The sequence below is a fragment of the Ursus maritimus genome, unplaced genomic scaffold, assembly GCF_017311325.1.
Source record: "Ursus maritimus isolate PB19 unplaced genomic scaffold, ASM1731132v1 scaffold_30, whole genome shotgun sequence".
NCBI lineage: Eukaryota > Metazoa > Chordata > Mammalia > Carnivora > Ursidae > Ursus > Ursus maritimus.
Genome location: NW_024425564.1, coordinates 16798721 through 16825551, shown reverse-complemented (window position 1 = coordinate 16825551; position 26831 = coordinate 16798721). Strand labels below are relative to the sequence as shown.

At 42.0% G+C, this 26831-nt stretch overlaps 1 protein-coding gene and 1 pseudogene across 2 annotated transcripts in view; one reads left to right on the top strand and one right to left on the bottom strand.

Moving 5' to 3' along the window:
• Positions 1–26831, top strand: part of LYRM4 (LYR motif containing 4) — a 158395-nt gene that overhangs the window by 40748 nt on the left and 90816 nt on the right. The window lies entirely within an intron of this gene.
• The window catches only part of LOC103665111, a 108773-nt pseudogene continuing 87468 nt past the window's right edge, over positions 5527–26831 (bottom strand).

Genomic DNA, 26831 nt, shown 5'->3' with positions numbered 1-26831 from the left:
TCTTGTAGAAGTGCCAGGGATCACCTTGATTGGTGCTTGTTTTTCTCTTTCTCCTGAGGTGGCCTGGAACATCTGCAGCAGTGTGGTCTCCTGGGTAGTGTGATATGTCCCTCTTTCTGCAAAATTAATTAGAGAGTCAGAGGCCAAGTGGCCTGCTCTCAGTTGCTTTTCTTACCCTCTAAAAAAATCATCCTTTTCACTACTTTTCTTTGATTTAGCAACAATCACCCCATAAGCCTGCTTCCATCCGTCTCTCTTACTTGCAGTAAATTTGTTTATAAAGTATGGAAGGGAAATCCCTTACCATTTCCCTCAGTTCTGCCTAGTGTTTTCAGAAAGGGCTTGTTTAGCATCATCAGGAGATACCCCAGCTCGGCTGACAGTATATCATCTCATACTATATGACATATGTATGCATATATACATGTATGTATGTATACATACATCCCTTACCCTTCTTCATGCTTGACTCTAAACGATTCAAAAAGAGAAGCAATATTAAATACTGTAGTTTTCTCTTTATGTCACATTCAGAAGTCTTCCAATGTAATGAAATAATCCCTTCTAGAATAACTTTTTGGATTCTGATAACCCTTCTTGAGTTCTCCAGTTATCTAGCAACAGAATAACTGCCACATTCAGACAAGCCTAGGAAATGATCTTTAAGGAAGGCCATGAAAAGATAATAGGATAGTCAGAAAAAGAAACCGATCTGTGTATTTGCGTGTACTTTGATCGTGACAGGTAAATGAGTTGTCATTTTGAAAACTCTAGGACGATGGCATTTTCCAGGCTTCAGTGGTTGAATTTTATGGGATCCTTTAGCACTGGAACTTGGAAAAAAACAAGCAGCCTGAGTCCTTATTTCGCATAAACTCAGATTCAATTCTTTGGCACTTTCTGATGTAGATGTTGGCAAGCGTCTCCCAGACAGACTGGCTTTATCCTTTAGCATAAAGTTGCACAGAGTAGAAACTGCTTAGAAAAGGTGCCTGTGAGTACTCTGTGCCACCATTTCTTCTGTTATGTAATTGTCTGTGTCACCTCCACGTTTGAAATGCTAAAACCACCCTTTCAAGAACAAAAAGATTAGACATCCCCAGTGAATCCATACTCCAAACTGCCTCAAATGCTGCCCCCTCTGGACCTGTAGGGGCCAGGGCGCCCTCCCTAGGACAGCCTGGCAAGAGCACCTTCCTTGCCTGTGGGGAACAGGTGTGCCTACTTGCAGGCCTAGGGCCGTTCGCCAGGAGAGCAGCAGATGATGTTAGCCCTGCTCGGGAAGGTTCTGACAAATGAAAGCATTCACTCTAGCCAATTACAGGTCAACAACTGGGAAGTTGCTGTTCACTTCCCTTTCTTGTTAAGACTTCCTGAATCCAGGTGTAACACTTACGTAGGTAGCTTAGGAGATGTTGGCGACTTCTCGAGCTGCCTTGCTCTATGCTGGTATGAGCTGACCTTGACCTAAAGGCCTGAGATAAAGCAGTGTCTGTATTTTCTTCACACTGGCTGCTCTCATAGCCTCTAACGTGCCTCCCTGATATCCCCCGCCTGAATGATCTATCCTTCATATACTGCCAGAGTGATCTTTTCTTAAAAGGAAAATTAGAGCAGGTTATACCCCTGCTCGAAACCCTCCAGAGGCTTCATAGCACCATGGCAATAAAATCTGAAGTCCTTAAGAAATCCTCAAAGGCTCTCCATTGCTCATGTCTCCCTCACACTTTGAGATGCCTTCTTGATGTCCCTCATACACCCCCAGCTTGTTCCCATCGCAGAGGCTTTGTACCCGCTGCCTGGAATACTCTCTCCCCAGACCTTCCAGTCACTCGATTCCCTTTTTCCCCTCAGACTTCTATTCTGATTTCACCTTCTCGCAGAGGGCTGTCCTGATCACGCTGTCTAAAATAGCCTTCCTTTTGTCACTCTATTCCGTACCCTGCTTTGGTTTTCTTTACGGCCTTTATCAGTCCTGAAAATAACATCACGTATCACCTTGTCTGTTTTCTTCTCCTCCATGAGGATAGGGATCTCCCCTGTCATGGTCACCAGTGCCTGACTGGCCAGAGCATGGGCTCTGGGGCCGGCCTGCCTGTGTTCACATCCTGACTCAGGCTACTAACAATCTTGAGCCAGATATTTAGCCTCTTGGTGCCTAATATAAAATGCAGATGAGAACAGGCCCAACTTCATGGGTTATGGTGAGCATCAAATAAATTAATACATGTGAAGCCCTTAGAAGGATGCTGGCACATAGTAAATACTTGCTGTTATTATTATCAGGAGGATCTAGAAAAGCCCCACCTACAGTGGGCTCTTAATAATCCTCTGTGGACTAAAGGAATATATGAAGATATATTTGGCCCCTGGGATCATATATCTCAGGCAGGGGGTCTGTGCCACCAAAATCATGGTATTTTGCTGGCCACCCAGAACCTCTCCTCAGAGAGAATGAACCATGAAGGGAAAGCGGAAACCTAGTGAGGCCCTGAGCCTCTAATCTAATGAGACATAACCAGAATGAGCTGTAATAGCCTTCCCATCAGATCCCGCTTCCTCTTGCATACTTGGACCCAAAGACCATCCACCCAGATACACACTGATCTCAGTATCACTCTTCCATGGATGAGAAAGCCATCTTTGCAGCTGCCAGATATGCACATCTGTAAAGGCAGTGCTCAGAGTGGAACCCTCCACCTGACTTTCTCCTCTCTCAACACTGTTTACCTCTTCCCTGCCTTCTAGTCCATCTTTAAAGTGGATCTTGCTCTCTATGCATGTGTCTTCATTCCCTTCAATCAGCTAGGATGCTGATAATACAACTGTGCACATGGTAAGATTGTGAGGTTTTAAAGAAGTCTCTGAGCAAGGATTTTCTTCTGGCTTCTTTTGGGTAGAGAAATCAAGGTGCAAGCCGGATGCCTTGTCCCTGGTCACATGGCCAGATCTGAGCTTCAGGCAGACTCAGAAGTTCAAGGACATAAGCTCCTGAGTCAGTAGAAACTGAAGGATAAAGATATTCTTAAGTCATTCCCCAATTTTGTACCCAAGATATGTAAGGACCACACTAGCTCAGCCTCTCGTCAGAGGTCATTCTTCCTTCGTATCCTTAGTGCGCAGGGAGATTTCATCTTCGTTGCGGCAACCCTGAAGGGTTCCACTTAGCATTAGTATTTCCCATTGGCCTTTCACACTACTCCTAAGGATTACTCTGATTTCAAGAAGTAACATGGCAGACCATTTTTCCTCCATTATGGACAAATCAGACTCCTTTTGCTCACTCTCCATAATTATGGCCCATTCAATAGAAGCCTGGCATACACATGTTCTTTCTTTGACATTCTTAGACCAACTCTCCCCTGAAAATTGTAATCCAGTCTGTCAGTCTCTAATCTCTTTCCAGCTACATCATCTCATCTCATATCCCACCTTTTTCTGAATTCCTATTATGTCCATATAAAATGGTTCTGCAAAGACAGATTGACCCTGGAAACTTGTATGAGTATTTCCTTTCTGCTGAAAGCAAGTTCTGGACCAGTCCCCACTAAGCCTAGCTTCCCTGTCTGCTTCCCAAGTGGGATCAAAAAGTTGGAGAAGCCTGGGCCACCTGGGTGGCTCAGTCGGTTAAGCATCTGCCTTCAGCTAGGGTCATGATCCCAGGGTCCTGGGATGGCACCCCACATCAGGCTCCCTGCTCAGCAGGGAGTCTGCTTCTGCGTCTCCACCCACTTGTACTCTCTCTGGATCTCTCAAATAAATAATATCTTTTTTTTTTTAAGATTTTGTTTATTTATTCGACAGAGATAGAGACAGCCAGCGAGAGAGGGAACACAAGCAGGGGGAGTGGGAGAGGAAGAAGCAGGCTCATAGCGGAGGAGCCTGATGTGGGGCTCGATCCCATAACGCCAGGACCACGCCCTTTTTAAAAAAAAAAAAAAAAAAAAAAAAACGTTGGAGAGGCCTTTTGTGTATGTGCCAGATGGTGCCAGAAAGGATGAACAGAAGCTGGGCTGTGTACGGGGTTGGGCAAACAGCTCTCACACAATCTGGGCAGCAAAGAAGTACCTAAGTACTTTCTACGTCAGACGGTAAACAAGTCCCCTTGGGTGTTTCATATCAGAAAGAAGAGCAAGAAGGTCAACCATGCTTTCATCTTGGTTCTTTCTTCCAATTTGCTGTTCTGAAGATACTCCTTTTGATTCCTGTTTATAAGGCATGAATTAGAATAGCTCTCAGGTAATCACCCCCACTCATTATAGTTTGTCATGCCCCTTTGGATTTTAAACAACCAGAGCCTGCTTTATGTGGTCTCACTACTTCTGTGTTCTATACCCTTGCAACTCGAGGTGACCTCTAAAGACCCACACCATTGCCGTCACCAAGGAGCCCTCTCTCCCTGCATAGTTCACAGAGGTTTTGTGTTCTTCAAAGTGAGAGTATTTTCCAAGCGTTTTGAAGTAGAGTGGTCACCTTTGTTACATACCTAGCTAAATAGCCCCATGTCTGTGAGAGAAGAAATGGAAGAAGCAGCAGAGGGCAGGAGACTCTGGCTGCCCTGGGGAGGCATTGCCAGAGCCATCTTTCGTTACTTTGACTATGCCAATTAAGATTGTGACTTTAGGAATACTCAGTTACAGCCTAAATGTGTAGCAGCTTTTTCTAGAAACCTGGTGAGCTCACGTAATGTGCAGAGTTTGGGTTTATTTCCAGCTATGTGATGCTCTCCGTGTTCATCAGAGTGCATCCTATGAAGGACGCGCTGCTGTCCTGGGTTCTCAGGTAGCAGCACTCCTGGGTAACAGAAGGGGTGTGTGTGTGCCTGTGTGTGTGTGCGTGCACACACGCTTGTGCTCACATGTGTTATGGACCCTTTCCTTACACAGTTAACTGGGTAAAACCACAGCCTCTAGGAGAGGAATAGCTATTCCCTATTGAAACGTTCCCAACCACCAGCTTAAGTAGGCTAGCAGATCTAGCACTAAATTTCCATCCAAGCAATGTTCAGTTCTCCTACCAAACATTGGGTTGTACATGTACTGAAGTAAGGAAGGCATCCCACAAAAGGAGGTTCACGTGTGACTTCAGTATTTGGGTGAGGATGCTTGACGCTGTAGTATGGGATTGTACATGCTGGGTAACAGCAAGGTTTTGGAGTCGCACTAGTCTTGCCAGCAGCTTTTCAGTGATGATGATTTTATACCACGTAGGTCATTCTTAAGCCAGTGTGGGTGTTTTTGGTGTTTTGTGAGTTTTGTTTTGTTTTGTTTTCTTGTGGGTTTATTTTATTTTATTTTTTGCTGGGGGTGGAATTAAGGGTTTTCTTTGTTTTGCTTTGTTTTGTTTTTAACAAACAACTTCTTTGCATATATTTTTTCCTTTACATCAGGTGAAACAAAAGTTGCTATCATTTTAGAATCACTGATTACATCTTTTTTTAATTAGGAAAAAAAATCTTTACCTGAATATTTATGTAACTTCATTGCTGTTTATAACAACAAAAAAGTTTTAAACTGATTTGTCGAATCCATCTAGTAACATCTGAGAGTGAAATCCATCTGTCAAGAAGATACAGTTATGGCTGAATGTATTTGGTGTTCAGAGTACAGCACGAATGAGAAAAATCCTTACATGTCATTTGGTTCTTGGTGCAGTCCTCGGTGTTCATCTCTCGGAAAGCAAAAGAATCCATTTGATGTTTCAGTAAATATCAAAGTAGTTGTTTTCAAAAAAACAGCTTCCACAGAGAAAAACCCAAGAAAGAGCAGTTTCAGTGAATGATTCCTAGAATCAGGTGAGTCCTCCTTTAATCCGAAGAGGAGACGGTGTCAGGAATGATGCTTCCACTGCTGGTGATGACCCTTGTGCCACTCTGCTGCTGGATGAGCTAACATGTGGACTGCTTTCATGGGGGCTGGCGGTGGTGACAGACATTCTCTTGCTGTCAAGGGTGAGGTGAGACTATCCAAAACCACAAGAGGACAGTACTAGGGATCAAGTGGAGTAAGTGGAAGAAAATCCGAACCTGGCAGAGCTGATCATGAGCTTTATGTTGGCCTGTGTTGGAATGGTCTGAACATTCCAGCTCGTGAAGGTGAACAGCAGCAGGATCCACCGAGGTCACACTGGGTACCCATACAAAAGACGGCTGACACTCCTTTGGTTAGGCTGCTTTGTGTTTCTGACATCAAGGGGCATTTTCTATTGACAGGAGGGTCTTCCTCTTCCTGGGAAGAGCTTTCTAGTGTTAGGTCAATAACATCTACTTTCTTCTTGCCTCATTGGCTAACGTCCCTGAAGAAGGCTTATGAAGACACTTGAAATGCTTATTTTTGTACGTGATTGCTGGATACTTTCATAGTTTCTTTCTTCTGTCTCATTGGACACCAAGAATCATCTTCTTGGAATGTGATCTCATACACATCATAACAGTCATTGAGAATTTCCGTAAAAAGCCCATCTAAAATTAGACTTTTCATGGGCAGCTTTTTTGTCACAGGACAAATCCAGGCGGGCTTCTCATTCATTTGCAGATAAAGGGCAGCATCAAAACACTATGGATGTGTATAAGTCACTGCATGGCATGAGATTGTCGGCCTCATTTTTCTTAAAGGGCACATCAAGGATACCTAAAGGAATTTCATTATCAGGAACTGCAGTAAGTTTTTCTTTAATTAGTTTTCTGGAATGATCAAGTTTTCTAATACCTCTCATTTTTAGTCTCTGTAATTACATGGCTGATGTGAGCTTTTATACAAGATACACAGACATGGAGTAATTCTTTCCAATTTCTAATGCCCAGGAAATGGAAATCTGATTTGGCACAGCTGAAGATAACCCAACTAAAGATGTATTTATGTTCAATCCCATTTTTAGGTGGTAATTCATAGCCAGGCAAAGGAAATGGCTTCCCATTTACTTTTATACATAGACTGTTAGGACAGTTTTGTTCTTGAGAGCAACTTGTGTCTGCCAGGCAAAGTCCCAGCTGAACTTGGACTATATAATCTGTCCTACCACCTGGGGAAAAAAAAAAAAATCCATGGACATACATCTCTCTCTAACTTGTTAAGGTGTCAGAACAAAAATAAAAACTTCTCTTGAAATTGTTGACTATTGCTTTCAGCTAAAATCGTGGGCTTGATGAGAACATCAGGGACATCATAAAAGGGCAAATTTTTAAACTGCCCATCAAGGATGGACAAGAGGAATTGGGGGAGATGGCTGCTGCATCTCAAACATGGGCTGACTATCTTGAAGCGAAAGAACCAACAGGAGAGGAGTCAGGAGTGAGTTGTCCCTGAGGTGGAAGGGAACCAGTGGCTTCCGGCCATGGCCAAGTCAGGTTCTTCAGGAGATGAGCTACCATCCAAATTAAAACCGATGAGCGGTGCCTGGGTGGCTCAGTGGTTTGAGTTTCAGACTCTTGGCTTTGGCTGGGACCATGATCTCAAGGTTGTGGGATCAGAACCCCACTATGGCTCCCTGCTCAGCAATGAGTCTGCTTCTCTTTGCCCTCTGTCCCCTCCGTGCACGTGTGCATACTCTCTCTTCCTCAAATAAATAAATCTTTAAAAAACAAGCAAATTGAAACTAATGATTTGATTATGAATAAACCAGAAAGCCCTTCAAGAGTCCATGGGTATCCAGTGATAACACCAAATGCAGGTGGATGCAGAGGAACTAGATCACTGCATAGGTTGCTGGTAGGGAAGGAAAATGGTACACCACTCCTGAGCTCCTGGAAATCTGAAGGCACTGCCCCCACAGCACCCCACCCACCGCCAGCCATGACACCTCCAGCACTGTCCTTTGCTGGGCACCGCTACAGCCGCCACGCCTGCCATCCTCAGGCACCTCGCCCCACCACGTGATTGATACGGAAGCCCCACCCCACCACGTGACTGGCAGAGGCGCCTGGCCCACCACAGGTGCCCCAGCCACCAAGCTAGGCTTTTTTTTAATGAAACGGTTCAAATAATGGATGTATCAGATTCAGGGTTATGAAACTGTGGTTGTGAGCAATTAAGAACAGACTCCATGCAGCCATTTAAAATACTAGGAAAGGGGTTGATTGTATTTTGTAAACCTGACTGTGAGTATTTTCAGTGTTTCTTGGCTTACACTTAATTACTTTATTCGTAGGTCACTAAAAGCAAAGTAGTTCGACCAGTTTATTGGCATTTTGGATGGTGATAGATGAGAGTCTCTGAAACCATTTTTTTTTTACTTTTGTTTGCTATTTTATGGTTTAGTCTTTAAATGGCCATTCAAGAGAAATGTCCACCAGTAACTTTTTTAGTGTGCCGATTGTGCAATGAGAAGCTCGTGAACGATGTCTGTCTTCTCTCACTGCCAGTCACTGCAACATACATTCCAGTGCCCTAAATAATGGGCAAAACTTGAATTAAAAGTGATATCTTACCCATGGTTCTCATCCTTTAGAGCAGCCTGTGAAAAGATAGGATGGTTTTAGATCCTTTGGAGGAAAAGTAATAGCACCCAGTGTATCTCTCTTTGTGTATACTTTTGGCATGAGTACCATTTTGATAGTTTGGGGGAATCTCTAAAATTTATATGGCAGTTGTTTTGATGGAGTAAAGAAAAATCAACTCCTACAGTATGGGCATTGAAAATATATGAAAAGAATGATACAGCATTCATAATAGCAAGAGGTGGAAGCAACGCAAATTCCCACCAGTGGATCGCAGATAAACAAAATGTCGTATATACGTGCAATGGAATATTAGTCAGCTTTTAAAAGGAAGCAGCTTCTGACACATGCTACAGCATGGATGCACCTCCAGGACATTGTGCAAATGAAATAAGCTGGTCACAAAAGGGCAGATGGCAGGGGTGGTTGCCAGAAGCCGAAGGAAGCTGGGTGCCTGGAGTTATTGCTGAATGGGTACAGAGTTGCAGTTTTCAGGTTGAAAGGATTCTTAAGATCTGTTTCACAACATGTGAATGTACTTAGCAGTGCTGAACTATACACTTAAAAATGGTTAAGATGGTTAATTTTAAGGGGCTTTTTTTCCATAATAAAAAGTATCTGCCCCCGCCCCCCAAAAAAGAATTATAGCTGGTCATCAATTTTTCCCTTAATTGGGAAAAATAAAATTAAATGCTTTAGACATTGGTATTTAATGTGGGAAACTTAAATCATTTGAAGCTTGAACAACTGGATTTATATCTGTGAACCTTCAGTTTCTTATCTATAAAATCAAAGGAATATACCATGATTTCTAAGGCTACTTCCAGTTCTAAAATCTCCTGGTTTAACTTTCACATAAATATCTGTCACCTTCTTTATTTGCAGAAACCTACCTGATAACATTTTTTTAGTAAACTACTCTATGCTCAGCTTTGCTTGACCAATTTTTACTAAGATCTTAACTCAACAGAGTTTAGGCTATAGATAAGCAAAGTTGTAAGCCAGCTTTGTATTTATACCATCATAAATTTCAGAAACTTCTCTTGGTCTATCCTTTCTGCTACAAGAAAAGTCAGGAAATTGAATCATTTTATTAATGTTGCTAACACTTCTGCTGTTGGCCTTCCTTTCTGATAGAAGATACGTCACTGGTACTAGAGCATATCCTCTGAGCAACACATTTTCTTTCAAAGAAAATTAAATAGCAATTCAAGAGCAATAATACGTTAACTTGATAGGCAAGAAAAAGATTAAAGTGCCTTCCTCAAGCCCCACCTTAATGTTAATACTAGTTTCTTCTTGATTTGACTTCTCCCTGCTCCCTGGCTGGCTTCTCAGCTGCATGAAACACGATCCGTTAGATAAATCAAATGTCACTATATATTTTGTAATTCCATGCCCACAGTTTCTTTCCCTAGATATTTGTCAAGCACCTACTTTATGCCATCTAATTATGAATTGACTTTATAAGCTCTTTGGAGGCAGAGTTGAGATTGGAATTTTGAAGTCCGTCAGAACCTTGTAGATGGTCTTTCTCATTTTGACTCGGGAGACAGACCTTTCCTCTTCATTCTAGATCACACCTATTTGTTCATTTAATAGAACAGAAATGTATGGACTCTAATAGGGTGCCCCAGCAATACTTTCCCCTCTGCCTATATAGATCAACTAAGATTTGATCAAAAGATCAATCTACATATTTAAAAACTAATAAAGCAGTCAGAAGCAAAGGAGATTTAAGCACTCTGTCTTGGACTTCAATAGAAATCCTCAGGAAATCAACATGAATTTATATACAGTGACCAGAATTGCCCCCTGAGTGAACCCTGGATCTTTTGGATATCTGAATTCTTTCAATATGAATGAAAGATTCCCCAAACCCCTGTCAAATGAGAAGGCTTGATTACTTTTATAGCTTGGCCAATGTATGACATTCATTTTTTTTCAGTCTGTTCAATATATAGTTTCTCTGCAGCTATAAAGAGACCTCTTCATACAAGAATTTAAACTAATTTCCTCCCTCCCTGCATTTTCTAGAAATTCCAGTAAATCCTTGAATCTGGGGATTTACTGTTCCCACTGTTGGCATTCCTATAAAAGACATGCCTCTCCATTGGAGATTGTGCGTTAAATTTGCTTGACTCCTCCAGGGCTGACATGTACAAAACAAAATTCCATTTTCTTTCTAGAAGAAGCCTCTCCCACCTTTGCATTTTTCGTATACAATGAAGTTCTTTTTCATGTTTGCATATGCAGAAGAGCTCATGAGGAAGGTAGCAGTAATGCTATTTATAGAAAGCTTTGCATGGGATTTCATTTGGGAACTTTATTATCCTTCTCCCATCCAGCCTACTAGAGCTTTTCACTCTTGAATTCCTTGAAGAACCATTTTTGTTGCTGAAGCATCTAAAGTTGAAGTAGATACCATCAGCTCTGGTTCAGAAAGTACATTGATCTCATAGCAAGAGGTGGAAGTTGTAGTGTCAGCTCTGGTAGGACCATACTGTGTGATCTTGGGGTCATTGTTTATTTGCCTAATATACCACATGTGTAGAGAGATGATTTTATTGGGGAATATTGATGAAAGTGATGCTGGTAGTGGTGGTGATGATGATGATGATGACGACGTATGTTTGCTGTCAGTGTTGGCTCACTGTGTCCTCTTTATGCACTGACACTGCAAAGCACTTTGAACATGTCGTCTTGGTTTCTAACAGCAGCCTTGTGAGAAAAACACTGTTTTCCTCATGTGTTAGATGAGGAAATTCAAACTTTGCATGTTAGAATAACTCCCCAAAGACACACAATTAGGAGAATGGTGGGCCCACATCTATTCTCACTTTTTCGCCCAGTCTTAGAAGAGATATCAAACTGTGGGTGGTCCGATCTTAACGGGGGTAAACAGAAGAAGGCAAGATGTAGGTTTCCTTTTCTAATTGCTCATTTAGAATTCGTATTAGAAGGTAACAGCTTACCTTCTGTAGACTCATGAATAGTTTATCCCTAGGAGCCGATCTCCTTTAGCGTCTTTCAAAAAACTCTCTCTCTGTCTGCCTTCAAAAGAAAAAAAAAAAAAATACAGAAACCACAGTCTGAAAATGTTAAAGTTCAGCCACCTTATTTAAGAAGTGTTTGCTCAGAATTTCCCCATGGATCTGAAGGTTTCAGCTCCAATTGTGCTTTTCCTGACAAGCTATCACTGAAGTGCCCTTCACTGGAAACCTTTTGATGCCTTGCTGCTTGGCTTGTCCTTTCAAGTAATCAAAGTTAATTTCAGTCTTCTTATGCAGAAGATCTTCTAAGATGACAAAGGAACAGTGTCCCACCTTCTGGGCAGGTCAGTGGAAAGGGCTCGCCCCATTTATGTTTACTTGTGTTTCTGTACCACGTCCCCTGAGGTGGCAGGGAGCCAGATCTTGCGCGCCCAGGGTGAGTGTGAGAACATACACTCGTTTCCTGAGCACTGGATAGCTGCAGTTGGGTTTTTTCAAACTTGATGTGTTTCATCTGTATACATATATAGGATAGATTCATTGGTGCTGTTGGAAAGATACCTCCTAATTATACATCTATGAGTCCAAAACACTGTTGTTGTCTTATGCAGAGACCTAATAGGAGTGGTAGCCATGAGAAGAGAAGAGGTTTGGAGCCAGATATACTGCAAATGAAATCCTAACCCTTTTTCAGTAGCTCTCTGGCCTTGGTCATGTTCTTTCATTTCTTTTAAAATGTGATCATCATTCAATTTTTCTACTCTAGGCAAAGAAATACCATTCTGAAGTTAATGTTAGTTTTGTACTTGCTCTGTTTTTGAAATACCAAAGCCAAACGTTGTGTCAGAAATTTTCTCTCTTGGGGCGCCTGGGTAGCGCAGTCATTAAACGTCTGCCTTCAGTTCAGGGAGTGATCCCAGCATCCTGGGATCGAGCCCCACATCAGGCTCCTCCACTGGGAGTCTGCTTCTTCCTCTCCCACTCCCCCTGCCTGTGTTCCCTCTCTCCCTGGCTATCTCTCTCTCTGTCAAATAAATAAATAAAATCTTTAAAAAAAAGAAAAAGGTTATTCTTGCTAGGTTAATCACTATAAGGTTACTATTTCCCCCCTTATAATTAATAAGTAATTTGTGGGGAGATACTCTTGAGTGTGTTTAAATTCTGGTTCTCATCCAGCTTTTGTTGCTAAAACACTAGTTTTAATATTCGTTGATGCTTCTTGACTGAATCAGTGATTACTAAGACTTACAAAATGATGATTTTCTAACTGTGCCATGCCTTCTACATTTATTTGTTGTAACAGAGAGTGTTCCCTCCTCCCCATCTTATTTTATTTTATTAATTTGTTAGTATGGACTCATAGGTCTTATTTTATTCCAGAAATAAAATATCTGTATCTATCCTTATTTTGTTACCATCTTTATTTTGATGCTTAAATTGTCTCAGATTTGGTCAGAGGAGGCTCCCTTCAGTCTGGCTCCTCTGTCCTTTTGACATTTTTACTTTAAAAAAAAAAAATGAAAGAAATTTTCTCTCTTCCCCAATGTGGTAATTAAGGCTGTCATGTCATGAAATGTCCATTATAAATAATCACAAGGATCTAAAAATTCTCTTAAGATGTGCCGCTATAATAATCTTGGTTTTATTCAGTTAATGCCAGTGTTCAATTAAGTCAGTATTTTAAATATTTTCCTTTTCCTCAAACATTTCCACTTCATATGGCCTAAATTCGTCTCTTCCGCCCACCCATCCTGACTCCACAATGCAGTGAAAACAGCCCAACCCAGAGGCCACATGGAATTCCCCCTCAGTCTGTCAGAAATTAGCAGTAGCATCACCACTAAGCCCATGACCCTTTAGGCCTCACCTGTAAAAAGTAAGGACTGGGGTGCACTGGTTTCCCGGATCTCTAGGAGCACAAGAATTTGTGAATGAATCTGCTATATTGAATAAACCTGAGTTTAACTGCCTTGTTGAGATCGGCCTTGGGGTTTCTTTCAACAGGTTATTCCATCTCACTAGTAGGTGAGTGCATTCCAGAACTGTCTACACAGAGATGGACACGCCTTTGAACAGGCGTGAGTGGTGGGGGGCCCAGGAGCCCGCAGCCCTGGGGCTCGGGAGGGGGCTGCTCCGTGACACTCCGAGGTCTCCCTCACACCGGACGTTTTCCGATTCGGAAAATAATGGTAATGATTGTTAGGTCCCAGAAACACACCGGGAATGTTGGATTTTGACCAAGGGTGAGATATGTCACTGACCTCCTCTGTTTACTGAATTGACTTTAAAAAGAAAACCGAGCTGCCCTCAGCTCACAGACAGCGTGTTTTGTTGAGCGTGGGGGAGTAACCGGGTTATGTAATGCGAGTTATGTAATGTTCGTTCTTGGTGGCCAGCCTCAGCAGCAGGGCCGATTCAAGAAAACCCTTTGGCTATACTTTGTAAAAGCTTTTAATACCCAACGATGGCGGGACGGTTACCCGAATCCTGGTGACATCACAGGGCCTATGAACCGTGCACAGAAGCTGTCCTTCCAGACAGCTGGCCGATTGTAAATACCTCACTAACTCAAGAGGTTTTCTTCACTGGGCCTCGACAGGACTCTAGGAAGGAGTGGGATGGGGTGGGAGAGAACGGTAAAAAGAACAAAACCAAATGTGCCTCTTGCTCTGAGTTCTGAGCATTGCCACACTTCATGTTTTGTTTTGTTTTTTCAGTTACTCCCATATTTTTGAAAGTTTGCAGACATCTATGTAGCTATCCATGTTTTTCATAATACTGAGTATTTTTCTCACTGAAATGTGTTTTAGAACTGATTCCGTTTTTCCCTACAAGACACGGACCACTCTTTCCTCTGCTGGGCAGTTCAGAGATATTAGGAAGACGGCTGCCATGCAGAGCCGGTCCCCCGGACAGTCCTGCTTTATGTCCTGCCTGCGCAGCACGGCCATTGCTTCACGACTGGAAGCAACTGAGTCTCTCTCCAGCCAGATGGCAGGCTCCTTGAGGACTGGGCCTGCTGTGTCCATTGGACCAGCACAGCACAAGATACACGTACACGCCCAGCAAACACCTTTCTGCGTTCACTGGCTTCCCACGGGAAGGCCTTGAAGGCCCTTCCGAACCTCCTTTCTTGCCTGCCAAAATCTTGTCCACCAGGCCACCAAAGCACTGCAGTGTGACTCTAGAGCATTAATTACATGGCATTGCCGTGCTGTGTCCACAAGGCATGTCTGCCTTAGCCTCTGACCTTCCAGAGAGGCAGGGCTGTCTTCTTGTTCACCGTGGTACTCTCGGTGCCTTGTAGATACAGTGAGCCCTCCATTAATCCTTCACAGAGTCACGATAGCTTGGTAGGAAGACACAGAAGATAAACTGAAACTCAGAAGGACTGGTTCGAGCCGAGGCTGTGTCCCCACTCAGGGCAAGAAGAGCAGACTTGGCCTTTCTGACCAGAAGTCTTTCTAGCATCTTTGTGAATGCAAAAGGAGATAACGTGCACTAACACCGTCTAACATCAGCAAAGCCACTCACCAGTGAGTAGGGTTAACAACCTTCAGTACCCAGCGCTTGGCCCTCAAACTGAATATCCTGCTTTGCCTGAGGATGTGGCTACCTCCTGGGTACCAGAAAGGAGGCCAGAAACTCCTTCTGGAAATTAGTGTATTGGTTCTGCCGGAAGAAGCTGAAAACAAAAGCTGATCTGGTGAGGTGAATACCAACAGTAGGAAACATGGCTGTTAAACTCGGTTCCAATTTTCCTACCCAGCTAGGAGGCATGAGGGCACGGGACCAGGGAGTCAGGAATGGCTTCAAATCCTGGTCATCACTTTCTAGCTTTCTGAATTTAGGAAAATGACTTCCTGTGGAACTACTTCTCGTATTCTCACCTTGTTGGGACATCAGAAGACAGAGAAATGTGTCCGTAAAGCAAACACCACAGCACCTGGCCCGTGGTGAACATTCAGTAAGTCAAAGATGGTTGCAGCCTTGTCCGTGTGACAGCTTGTTTTTCTCCATACTAATTTTAAAATCTCAAGTGCTGAAATGACGGAGCTGTGTCACAGTTTGGTTTCAGATCTCTAAATGTGCAGAAAGGGAGCCGCCGCCGGTCCCTCTCTCAGGCGGCTCTGTTCTCCGGTCTCCTCCATGGCGACTCCAGAGGCTCTTGCTAATCTGTAGGCTCTTGGCATATGGTACTTGTTGTAATATAGGCCCGACTTTCCAAAATGCTCTTCAGTGGTTTCAGTGAAGCTGCGAAGACTAGATTCCAAGTGACAGTTTCTGTATGAAATATTTATCACATGCTGATAAAAGCATATCCACCGAGTGGAACTGGGAGGGCAAAAGGGAAATGCAGTCCACATATTCTTACTTTCTTATTTTAGATGTTCCCATCACATTGCAAACTGCCAGGCAATGAAATGAAGGAAAGGCTACAGGAAAATAAAAAGAGCAGGTAGGGCCAGTTGATGTTTGGAAGTGAAAACTGGGGGTGCCTTAATTTGAATAAATAAAGGTGTTCTCAAATTCAGAAGAAGGGAAGGCAGAACCAGGAGCCCTTAATGGGCCTAGCGGGAAGAGCACACTATTCAGGTAGAAAGATCTGGTTCCACCATTGTCTTTTCATCCACATTCATACACAGAGAACAGTGCCTGATCAACAAGGTGTGTCTTTGCAGAGCTTGGGGGACATTTTCCTTAGATTTCTGTAATGTTCGTCTCAGACAATCCATATTTATTCCTATGAATTATTGAGTGTCCACTGAAATGAGCTACCAGAGTAGGGTCTGAGAGGGCTAAGAATAGTCAGTATTTGAGGAGCTTGTTTTGTGGTGACAGATGAATGACAGACCTCACGTTGGAACACATGCCTTCGTAGCAGCAGACAACTCATGAGAGTTGCATGTGTGGTTTCTTCATCTAATAGGGGTTTTGATCCTTGTCTCCTTGAGGGCAAGAACTGTGTGTATCCCTATACTTAACCACAGTGCCTTACTGATAATGTTTAGAAAATCTTGCTGAATGAATTATATGCTTTGGGGCACCTGGGTGGCTCAGTCGGTTAAGTGTCTGACTCTTGATTTCGTCTCAGGTCATGATCTCAGGATCCTGGGATCAAGCCCCATGTCAGGCTTCACACTGTGCATGGGGCCTTCTTAAGATTCTCTCTCTCTTCCTTTGCCCCTCCCCTTCTTGCTCGCTCACTCTCTCTCTCAAAAAAAAAAAATATATATATATATGTGTATATATATATATATGCTTTAATTCTAAAGGACTAAATTATATGTGCTTAAATATCTTAGTAGTGGCTCAGTGTCATTCACTGTATTTATGGAATAACCTTTATCAACAAAGTAAAAAGCCTTTACCTGAGCTAACAAAGTTTTAATCCATAAACCATAACCTTTTAGAACTGTAACCAATTATAATAGCTCTTTGACATAGAAAGCAGTCCTGACATACATACAAACTTATGACATTCCATTCATATTTTGGGGGGAGGATTGGGGGAAATAAAAGAGAGTAGGGGTTACCAAAGCTGCTTTGGAGAGACCTGTTAAAACAAGTCATTCTTTTCCAAATATCTGCATGAAAAAGACTGGTGAGTTGGTCTGCATGCCTCTTCCATTGCCTACATCTTCCTTTGGTACCCTCTTGGCATGGCATAAGGTTCATGTTCCTTCTGTGTATATGTGAGAAGATTGGAAGCTGGGAAATCAGCCTGTCCATGATAGGTGGGGAATCAGAGGCAAGGCCAAGGAACCAAATGCTGCATAATGAGCCGGGCTCCCCTTTGCCTCTCTGGTCAGTTCTCCAAAGCTTTCTGGAATACAGGTGTTATAAACACAAAGGTCCTCAATACATTATGACATACTCACCTTTACCCTTTGGGAGAGCTCTTTTCACGTGAACTCACACATGCCCAGAAACATAGGAAGGTCAAAAGCAGTCATGTTCTTGCCAGGATTCTTTGTTTAAACAAATCCATTATGAAAATTCAGCTTTCCGGGGTACCTGAGTGGCTCAGTCTGTTAAGCATCCGACTCTTGGTTTGGGCCCAGGTCAGGGTCTCAGGGTCGTGGGATGGAGCCCCGTGTCCAGCTCTGTGCTCAGCAGGGAATCTGCTTGAGGATGTTCTCCCTTTGCCCCTCCCCCTGCTCAAGTACTCTCACTCACTGTGTCTAAGTAAATGAATAAATAAATCTTTTTTTAAAAAAGAGAGAAAACTTAGATTACCAAGAAAATGTAACTAAAGGTTGACTGAACATTTACAAAAATTATTCTGATTATGGTTATTCAATGACTACAGAGACTACAGGGGTTAACGTTTTTATCTCTTCCTCTGTGCTACCTGCTGTGGGCGTGGATCATTTCATTTACAGCTACTCTGCAGCATGTCCTCATTTTACAGGTGAGGAAACCAAGGCACAGAGAGAGGGGTTAAGGAGAGGGAGACTCCTTAGCCGTAGTGGTTGAAGGCAGGATTTGAGCTGAGGTCTCTGATCACCATCCCTTGTTGCCTGATAGTAGGGTCTTTCGCTGCATTGTAGTAAAGTGAATTTTATAAAAATTTGATTTAGATATACTTCTGTAGCCTTGAAAACCCCTTTTTTTTAAATGACACAACTTTTTTTTAAGATTTTATTTATTTAACAGAGAGCACAAGCAGGCGGACTGGCAGGCAGAGACAGAGGGAGAAGCAGGCTCCCTGCTGAACAGAGCCCCATGTAGGGCTTGATCCCAGGACCCTGGGATCATGACCTGAGCTGAAGGCAGACGCTTTACCGACTGAGCCACCTAGGCGCCCCTGAAAACCCCTTTCAACTAAAAGCCAGTGGGTGCTCAAAATCGAGGCGTGGGTCTCTGGGGAAGGTGCCCACAGCACTGTGACTCTTGGATCTCCATGCCCTGGTCCTTGGTGCACACAGAATGAGGTGCAGTGACCCCGAGCCCTCAGAGCTCTTCAAACCTTATTGCTGGCGGGATCTGAAAGATTGATCGTTCCCTCTGGAGGCAGCAAGCATTAGCTCAGAGGGTGAGCCGAGGCCTGACCCAGAGCTGAGCAGAAGGCAAAGAAGGGAATTAAGTCTGACCAGTGAAATGACTCATTCAAAGAAAAGGGATAGTTTGTGGCATGAGCAGATTAAACTTCCTCCCCACCCCCCACCCCCCCAGCTAAGGGCCATTTGAGGCTTTGGTATATTTCCAGGCCATTTCAGGGATCTAAAGCTTTTGTCTCATCAAGAAGAAGGGCATATGCCTGTCCATGCACTTGTGCACACACGAGGGACCTTTTAGGTATTCATTACCAAGGTGTGCCAGGTTGCCTGTAGCCCTTCAGTGATAGTAGAAGGAAACTAAATGAAGACTAGCACATTCTGTATCAAATACCCGTGTTACTCACCCCAAATACTTGCAACCATACACAAGTGAAGTTTTCCATTATCTAAGCACTTTGTAATGTTTGTAAAGAAAAACTATAATCAATCTCAAAACAACCATACATTTCCCCAAGAAGAAGAAAGTTTTCATCTTTTGTGCCTGTATGTTGCAGTGTACATATGATTTCAACTCAGCTTTATATTTTGTATTTTATACTACTGGGGTAACCAAAGGCTACCTGGTCTTCAGTGGGATCTTCAAAGACAGGACTTTGCACTTCCTGCTCATGGTTTTCAGCTTGATTGTACATTAGAACCACGTGGTTGTTTTCACAAATCCCTAGGACCAGGCCACTCCAGGCCAATGGAGTTAGAGACTCTGAGGGTAGGACTCAGGTGTCAAAAGTATTAAAACTCCACAGGTGATTTCAACATGCAACCAAGGTTGAGAAACAGGAGTTGATACTGAGCCCCTGCACAGGTCCCCCCAAACCTGTCACCCCTCACAGAGTGCCTGTTCTCCAGAAGGCCAGCAGGTTGTCTTTGATTTTTGTAACTACTGATCTCTGGATCTCTCTAAATTAACCTTTTCCCCGGGCATCATTTTTGTTCTGTTGCACTTTTACAGAGATTCAGACACTAAGTTCTCTTACATATTGAACAACGAAACTCTCTCATTACAACTGGAAATCTTATTACGGCTGGAATTCCCACAGTGTGCGTACTCCTGATGAAGCTCTTTGGGGTTCGGCTGATAGCGCAAGACAATATTCTTAACAACCAAGTAGAATAACACAGCTTAATGTCAAAAGAATGGCATAGACGTCTTCTCAGGAATGCAGTCTTCATCTCAGGGAGAAGGTATTTAACACTCTTTGGGGGATATTTTTTAGTGCAACTGAGGGTTTGCTGCTCATATAAACTGTAGCTCATCCATCCTGCATTTCTGCTTGTCGCATAAACCCTGGCGATAAGAACATCTGCGGAGTCTTGTATCTTGATAGCAGCCATATTCCAAGGGCAGGTAAAATTATTCAGGAAGTCATGCACCTTCTCTCCTTTCAGGAGGAATAGATGGGAAGAATAGAAGATTAATAGAGCTATAGACCAAGAAACATACTTGTAAGATTTGCTCAGCCTTTCAGGATAGTTGATAGGACTGTGCTCCTTAGTTTGGTCTTTTTTGAAACTCCACGGCCCTCAGATGCACAAGTTGTCCTCAGCATCTCCTCTCAGATAGATAACCATGGGAACAGCAAGGAGACCAGTGGAAGCATAACAGGGCAGCAGCTTTTGGGAGCCAGCCCAGTGACAAATGCTAATGTACCAGGCCAAATGTTCTAGCACTCAAAGGAACTGGATTACCAGGGCTTAAATTGGGGTGGATTGGCCTGTTGGTACACCAAATTTTTCTCAGGCTGTTGTCTGGAAATTTCCTAGTCTGATTTTTCTCAACTCCAGAACCAATCAAGATTCAGCCCGTTGATGAAACTTTCTGATGAGATCTGGCAGTTCAATCTGTTCTTCCCTAGTATAGGCCAATATTGTGTAGATTTCACTAAATCATGTTCCTTAACTTGCTAAAACATTCAGTGTATGCCTTTTTTCTTTAAATAACAGCTTTATTGACACACACACACTCTCTCTCTCTCTTAAATAAATAAATATTTTGTAAAAGGGGGGAGGGCACGTAGGTGGCTCAGTCAGTGAAGCATCCAACTTTTGATTTTGGTTCAGGTCATGATCGCGGCCTCTGAGATCCAGCCCCTCCTCAGGCTTCACGATCAATAGGGAGTCTGCTTGAGATTCTCTCTCTCCCTCTCTCTCTCTGCCCCTCCCCCTGCACGCTCGCTCTCTGTCTCTCCCCTTCTCCCTCTGTTCCTCCCCCCACCACATGAGTTCACACTCTCTCTCAAATAAATCTTTAAAAAAAATAACTTTATTGAGACATAATTCATTTATCATAAAATTCACCCATTTAAGCTCTACAATTCAATGGCTTTTAGTATATTCACAGAGTTGTGTGACCATCACCACAATCATTTTAGAATGTTTTCATCGTTCCAAAAAGAAACGCCATACACATCATCAGTAACCCCATTTCTCCCCAACCCACTCTCCCCCAGCACTTGGAAACCACCAATCTCCTTTATGTCTCTATAGATTTACCTACTGTGGACATTCATATAAATGGAATTTATTTTTGTGACTGACTTCTTTCCTTTAACATAGTGTTGGCAAGGTTCATCCATTCATAGTATGTATTGATACTTCATTCCTTTTTAATAGAATTGTATGACTACATCACATTTTATCTATCCATTCATCAGTTGATGAACATTTGGCCATTTCCACTTTTTTTGCTGTTATCAATGATGCTGCTATCAATCCTAGTGTACAAGTTTTAGTGTAGACATTTGTTTTCATTTCTCTTGGGTATATACCTAGGAGTGGAATTGCTGGGTCACATAGTAACTTTAACTTTCTGAAGATTGCCAGCCTGTTTTCCAAAGTAAGTGCTCCGTTGTACATTACCATCATCAGTGTGTAAAGATTCTAATTTTGCTACATTCTTACAAATATCCAGCCATCCCAGTGGCTGGGAAGTGGTATAGTATATACCTTTTATACATAAAACAACCAGATTTACGTTGGAAAGCTAATGTTGAATTAGTTAATCATGGAACATTCAAGGGAAGGTTAAGATTGTTTTTAATTTTAATGTATTTATTTTGTCCTCATGAACCTCAGGCCAGTTGTTCTCTAGATCTAAACCCCAGTTCTCTGTGAGAGCCAGTTTAAGCCCTCGTTGATTTTACAGTGTATGAAAGAGTTAAGTATGGCTTGGAAGTGTGCACTAGGTAGCCAGGGGTTGATTCAGAAGATCTGAAGCTCTGGATGAGAATGCTGTCTTTCAGTGTTCCATGAGGCCCTCGCTGAGCTTGGATGGAAGAGATGAACTTCCCAGATGACCAGGGTAATGTGCTTTGCCTTTCATAGTGCCTCATAGAATTCTTTCACACAGTAGGTCTTGGTCGTTTGGGTTTGTTTTTTTTTTTTAACTCTTACCTTCTTCCCTACAAAAATTCAGCTGCTGTCTCAAAAGCATAGACCTCCTTACCACTAAGTCAGTCAGTCTTTTTTATATCCTTATTCTTTACAGATTTGATGTCGTTAACTCCTTGAAACTTCGTATCTGGTCCTCTCTTTCATGTAAACTGTTAGCCTCAGTTTAGTAGATATTTGCACTTGGGTGTTTTATCAGCACTTCAAAGCCATCATGACCAACACTCAATGAGTTATCTTACCTTCACTTAAACTAATTTTCCTTTGCAAATTCCCAGTACTTCCATTCTCTTGGTAACGCAGGTTCAAATCCATCCTGTCCTCTATGCACAGAGAATGGAGCCTTGATTGTTTATGTCATCCATTTAAAATAAATCTAAGCATCTTTTCAGGTCCTCTAAAATAGGGTACATGGGAATATTAAAATATATTCTGAGGTACTACCCTAAAAACTACCTTTTTCTTTAGATTCTGGCTTGGTGAATGCTATTCACTTATACAATCAGGTCTAACCAACTCAGGTACTTGGCCCAGCCTTTAGCTAAGTCAGTGTGTGTCCCAATCTTCAATTCCTTGAATACTTTCCTTTGCCTACCTTATCACAGATCACCAGTAGGCTTTCTGTTTTTTCTGTAGGACTTTACTTGAGGTTGTGTTAGATATCCCTGTTGACTAGATGCTCATCTGTTTAAATAATCTCACTGTTAATGTGAAAGCACCCTTTGTCTCCTGGCAGCCTAATTTCCCCGGGCATTTATAGTGGTTAGATGTGTATTGATGGACATGACTCTCTAACTGTTTGTGTCAAAGCACTCTGGGAGGCTCATCAATCTTGCACTTTTTTTAATTGACATCAATAATGTGTTTGCATTTATCAATATTTCCTAATTGCCGAGTTATAACAGTGGAACTTCTGTAATAAATCATGCCCACAGATATCTTCAGACGTTAAGGTTTAAGGTTTCTATCAATATTTTGATGTATTATAAATTATTTTTATGAGGATTTTTTTCCTATGAGAAAGGAGGAACAGTGTAGCAAGAGACAGAGAGAATTGAGTCTGTCACCATATAAAATTAAGTTAAAGGGCCAAATCATTCCAATGAAAAGAGAAGAAAGCTATTTCCCAAGCCAGTACAATACGTTCCCATAAAGTTCAGCATTACTGTCCAAATGAATGCTAATGTGTCTCCCTTGCGAGTGATGTACTGTGCCAAGCCTCTTCCTGGGAAAGAAATTTGGACAAAAGGACAGTTTGCCCTCTTGCAAAGAAGGATCTCTTATCAACTCATTTTTCAGGAGAGGATACTGAGGCATTGTAAGCTGAAGTTATTTGCAGAGTCAAATAGTGACTTCGCAAGGCCGGGACTCATGCCCAGGGCTCCAAGGAGTCCATGGCTAGATTCTTACGTTTCAGGGACAGACTTGACCAAACCCCCAAGGAGAGGGAGACCCACAGGTGTCGAAGGACTGAATCCACATTATCTGTTAGGCATTTGAAGACTCTAAAATGATCGGCTCAGGAAAAAGATGAATGTGAAAGGCTCAGGAGGTCTCGTATACCTGAAGGCCCTTCCCATGAAGCAGATTAGACATTGTCTTCTGTGCATGCAGGCAGCAGCAGTGGGGCCAGCCGTCTGACTGCTGAGAGGTGGTAATGTGCTGTAGTTAACAAGTGTGGACCGAGGAGTCACACTGGCCCCAGCAGATCCCAGCTCAGCCACTCACCAGCCCCCAACCTTGGGCAAGCTGCTTGACCACCCAGTGTCCCACTTTCTTCAGTTAAAATGAGAGTTTTGACAATACCTACATTATAAGGTAAGGTTGTGAGGATTCAGTGAGTTAATATGTGAAAAGTGCTTTTGATAATGGTGCTTGGCACATAGTAAGTGTGAAAAGTGCTGCTGATACTATTATTACATTATAAAGTCAGACTAGATGTGAGGAAGAGGTCTCTAAAAAAAAAAAAAAAACATTCACCATTTATACATTAATTCTGCAAATCTTAATGTATGAGACACTGTTCTAGACAGTGGGACACAGCAGTAAATAAGACAGATCTAGTCCCTGCCCCTGTCCTCATGCTGCTCACATTCTGTATTAGGGAGAAAGGAAATTACTGCGTGAATCAATAAAGCAGCCATTCAACCCCTGAATGAACCATTTCTGACATTCCCTTCCCTATTATCACTGAAGATGTCCAGGCACAGGCTGAGTAAGGTCATTGTGAGAGGGGCTTGCTACTGTGGGATTTTATAATGTTCTAACATCCCTCTCTAAAGTAAGGTTAATTTAATACAGTCAGTGATTAAAACATCAGTTCCAGCATTGCTTTACTTTAAACTGTCTGTCATCCTCTGGATCCTTGAGGTGAGGTGGGGAGATTATGCGACACAATCCTATGAGGTACAAGAAGGAAATATGGGACTTCTACTTATAATTTTTATCTCATCTTTTTAAATATGTATTATTGTGTGTATTTTGTAATGTGTATAATTTAATAGCACAGGAGCACATGTGGGTAATATCTAAATAAATATAAACGTATGTTAAAGTTGTATGTGTAAACATATTTTGCTATGAGGTAAATGATTTAAAAAGCTTGAAGTCTGCCATTGTAAGTTTTACCAAAATGAGCTTTCTAAAGTCAGAAGCTATTGCATTAATGAAACAGTGTTTTTATGTTTTCCTTATTTCTGATGTCATTTATGGATAATTTTCAACTTTAAAAGTAATAGTTTTCTTTTTTTTTTTTTTTAAGATTTTATTTATTTATTTGCCAGAGAGAGAGACAGCCAGCGAGAGAGGGAACACAAGCAGGGGGAGCGGGAGAGGAAGAAGCAGGCTCATAGCGGAGGAGCCTGATGTGGGGCTCGATCCCATAACGCCGGGATCACGCCCTGAGCCGAAGGCAGACGCTTAACCACTGTGCCACCCAGGCGCCCCTAAAAGTAATAGTTTTCTACATGAATGGGAAATTAAGACATACTTTGACCTCTACTGAAGAGCTTAAAAATCAATCATGATAGTCCTTCATGTTTTTGTAGGACTTAACGGTTTTATTGCTTTTAATCCTCCTTTGAGCCCATGAGATAGGTCTTATACCCACTTTGGAGATGAGGGAGCAGAGCATGTTAGAGGGTATACCCAGAACTTTTAGCAACTAACCATTCTGCCAGAGAACAGAAATTTTAAAATTAAGTACTGTGAAGTTGATGCTCATTACTAGCAGTATACCACCAAATACCTGCTAGCATGGGTCAAGGTGAATGCTGACCAATCTCTCTGGTTGCTAGAAGGACTGTGGCTATTTTTTCTTACTATTCCCATCCTCTGCTCTTACCTCAAAGGCAAAACCCTATCAAATAATGTATCATTCAACAAGATTTATTAGGAATCTGCAACAAGCCAGGCCTTCAAGGAGCTTTCAGTTTACCAGAGGAGGTAACATTTCTTTTCTAATCCCCAGATCAGGAGCATGAAGTTGACTTTTAATTAGAGGCAAATTTTCAGTTTGGGAGATAGTCTCCATGTTCTCTCCTTCCCCGTCCCCATATATCAGCAGTCAGGATCCTTAGTTGCAGTCAACAAAAAACAACTCTGGCTAATTTCAGCACAAAGAAGATAGTTAAATATATGTTCAGTTAATGAACAGTGATTTCCTGTTTGTGTTCCTTACTCCCATTAATAGATAAGGTTTTAGGGGAAAGGGGACAGGGAGAGAGTTTGGAAGCTTGGAAAAGAAAGTTGGGCAGTATGTTCTAAAAGAATGCCTAGAAATTAGTTCTCTGCTAACTGTGAGTTGATAAAGATTTATGTGGATCTGTTGGATTTCATCTAGTAAGATTATTCTATAGCATGAAAAACAAATGACTTGGAGTTCAGAGATGTACATTTTCCACTGTTGAGCTGTGTGATCTTGGAGAGGTTACATAACTTCTGGGTCTTGGTCCTTTCTGCTCTGAAATGGATGAAATGATGGATTAATCTCTATGTCTTCCTGTGGACTGTCTCTGCTGATAGAAATGTTGCATGTCTGCCCTGCCTAACACAGTAGCCACTAGCCAGTTGCGGCTGTTGATTCAGCACTTGAAATGTGGCTGTTGTGACTAAGGAACTGAATTTTTACTTTAATTCATTTAAATTTAAATCACCACTTATAGGTAGTGGCTACCATATTAGACAGCATAGTTCTAGAGCATCCTATGATTTTCTGGGTTCTGCAGGTTTACTTATCATGAGATACAGGCCTAGAAGGTAGAAAAAATGAAGTTAGAACTTGATATTGGTGCAGAATTGCTTTCATATTTTATTACCTAATTATATGTCAGGAGAGAAGAGCATACTCTAGAAATTCGCATAAATAGTGTAAAAAGCACAAGATTTGGAGTTAAAGGATCTGAATTTGAACTCCGGCACCACTAATCGTGAACATACCAGCCCTATCTACCAATACAAAGTTTTAAGAATCAAATGGGATAATAAATGTGAAATCCTTTGTAAATATAAAATCACTTCATGTACATTAGTTATGCCATTATTACATGGAATCAGTACAATGATCCTACTAAATTACAGATACCTCATAGTTTTTCTTAGGTTTTTTTGGGTTTTGTTCATTGGTTTTTGGAAAAGATCAAGAGTAGTGAGTGAAAATCAATACATAAAACGTGACACTTAGTGTTACTTCATAACTTCTTACTAAATGATCGGTATACCTTTTATATTTCTTTTTCTTGTCTTATTGCATTAACTAGGACTTCCAGTTCAATGTTGAAAAGAGTGGTGAAGGGGATATCCTTGCCTCATTCCTGATCTTAGTGGGAACATTCCTAGTTTCTCACTATTAAGTATGATGTTAGCTCTAGGTTTCTTGTAGATATTCTTTATCAAGTTGAGGAAGTTTCTCTCTATTCCTACTTTACTGAGAATTTTTATCTTATTTCATAATTT